Consider the following 2,500-nt stretch of genomic DNA (forward strand, 5'->3'; position numbering starts at 1 on the left):
GTCACTCACTCCTCTGGGGAACAGAACACACACTGCTCCTTATTATTGTCGCCGGATGCTTCAAATGGGAAATCCTATGGATGTGGGGGAGTGCACACACACATACCCACACACACACACACACACACAACATGCACACACGCACACACAACATGCACACACGCACGCACGCACACACACACACACACGCACACACACACACACACATGCACACGCACACACACACACACACAACATGCACACACGCACGCACGCACGCACACACACACACACACACACACACACACACACACACACACACACACACACACACACACTCACACACACACACACACACACACACACACATACAGGCAGAGGTACTTACAATCCGAGAGAATATTCTTTACAAAGAGACCACTTGCTATGACTTAATTGAATAATCATAATACATTGTTAATTAATTTACATTAGCTGTAACACTCTGCCCTTCGTCTCCTCACATAATTCTCTCTGAAGTCGTACAGAGCTGTGTGTGTGTGTGTGTGTGTGTGTGTGTGTGTGTTTTTACAGATCATTTCATGTCCAAGGTTACGAGGGCTGGAGGTTACTGTGAAGAGAGCTGTGACAGCTGAGGGCAGCAAAATGTGTGTGTGTGTGTGTGTGTGTGTGTGTGTGTGTGCGCGTGCGTGTAAACTGACCTGTAACGTAGCCGCTCACTGCAGCTGACTACCTTTGTTAAATCCCTCTCTCTTACGTGTCACATCAAACCACCTCATTATCTCTCCCTCTGTCATTGGGATTCAAGCAGTGTTCTTTTTTTTTTATGAACAAACTCAACACACATACTCTACATCTCCCTTTCTCCCTCTCTCCCTCTTTCGGCTCTTCTGTCATCAGTGGCTGAACAATGTGGAATAACAATTCCTTCCCACTCGGTGGGTTTGAAACCATTATTTAAATAACAGATGTCTCGCCCAGCGGAGAACAGAAGAAGAAAGCAGCGAGCTCACTCTAATAAAGCCTTTCATAATTTGTCAGGTGAAGCAGACCACCGGAATGCATGGCTTTAATTATCATCATCATCATGCTTTCAGCTGCCTCCCTCCCTCCCTCCCTCCCTCTCTCTCTCTCTCTCTCTCTCTCTCTCTCTCTCTCTCTCTCTCTCTCCCTATCTCTCTCTCTCCCTCTCTCTCTCTCTCTCTCTCTCTCTCTCTCTCTCTCTCTCCCTATCTCTCTCTCTCTCTCTCCCTATCTCTCTCTCTCTCCCTATCTCTCTCTCTCTCTCTCCCTATCTCTCTCTCTCTCTCTCTCCCTAACTCTCCTGCTCTACACAGTTAGGGTCCACTCCTCCAGCAGGTATGAGCCTGTGGTTATAACATATGTTAGTTGCTGCTAGTGGATTTGTGGGCGTAGAGGTAGAGCAGAGAGAACCTACATCATCACCGGGGGGGAGGGGGGGCAGTGGTTGAGTGGAAGCGACAGCCTTTCAAATCTTGTGTTTGGATTGCCAGACACTTTGTGTCTGAGTGGCAGTTGATTAACATCTAGCATGATGAATGCCGTTTTCACTTCAAGAAATTCAAGTGTTTTTTTAAACAGTGCAGGGTGATAGCTGCACACCCTATGGATTTGTCCAGTGCTACCTCACTAAGGCTGTGATAGCTACGGCATCACTAAACACCTCATTACAATCAAAAGAGGAAATAACCGTGACTTAAAACAGGAAGTTCATGTTTCTGTGGGTAGCTGGTTGTGTCGGCAGTACTCAGTCTCTCCTCGTTGTGTGCATGGTGTAATTCCACTGAAATGTGCTCATTCACACACATTTAGCGCACACAGGCACACAGCCACACACACACATGCAAACATACACACACACACACACACACACACACACACACACACGCACGAACACACGCACACACACCCACACACATTCACTACTTTATTCTGCACCTGTAGACTGAGATCCAGGTGTCCGACGTAATGGATCACTTTCTCCACGCCTCGTTGCCTTCCACAGCTGTGTTCGAAAGGAAGTGCATCTCAAGGGGACTTCCTGCATATGGACATTTTTTACGGGTGGAGAGGGGGGGGGGGGGTGTTCACTGTTACACCATAGCACACCCACTCTCTCTCTCTCTCCCCTCCCTCCCCTCCCAGCGTGATGACTGAGGGTGAAGCCTGATGCTTTCTCCTCCCCTTCCCTCTCTATCTGCAAACAGAGACGTGTTTTCCTCCCCTCCCTTGCCTATATAAAAGGGTAGCAGCTTTGAGCACAGTGAAGGTGATAGCCCTTTTGTTTAGTCTGTACGCCATCACACACACCATGTCAGGCCCAACAGACACGCAGACGGGGGGGTTGATAGGCCCCCCCCGCCCCCCCACCATCTGACAGCCTCGCGCATCACAAAAGCAAAGAGCAGCCATCACATCAAAGTGGCGAGAGAGAGAGAGAGAGAGAGAGGGAGAGAGAGAGAGAGAGAGGGAGAGAGAGAGAGAGAGAGAGAGAGAGAGA

Source organism: Nansenia antarctica (genome assembly GCF_963989245.1).
Source record: "Nansenia antarctica genome assembly, chromosome: 7".
Lineage (NCBI taxonomy): Eukaryota > Metazoa > Chordata > Actinopteri > Argentiniformes > Microstomatidae > Nansenia > Nansenia antarctica.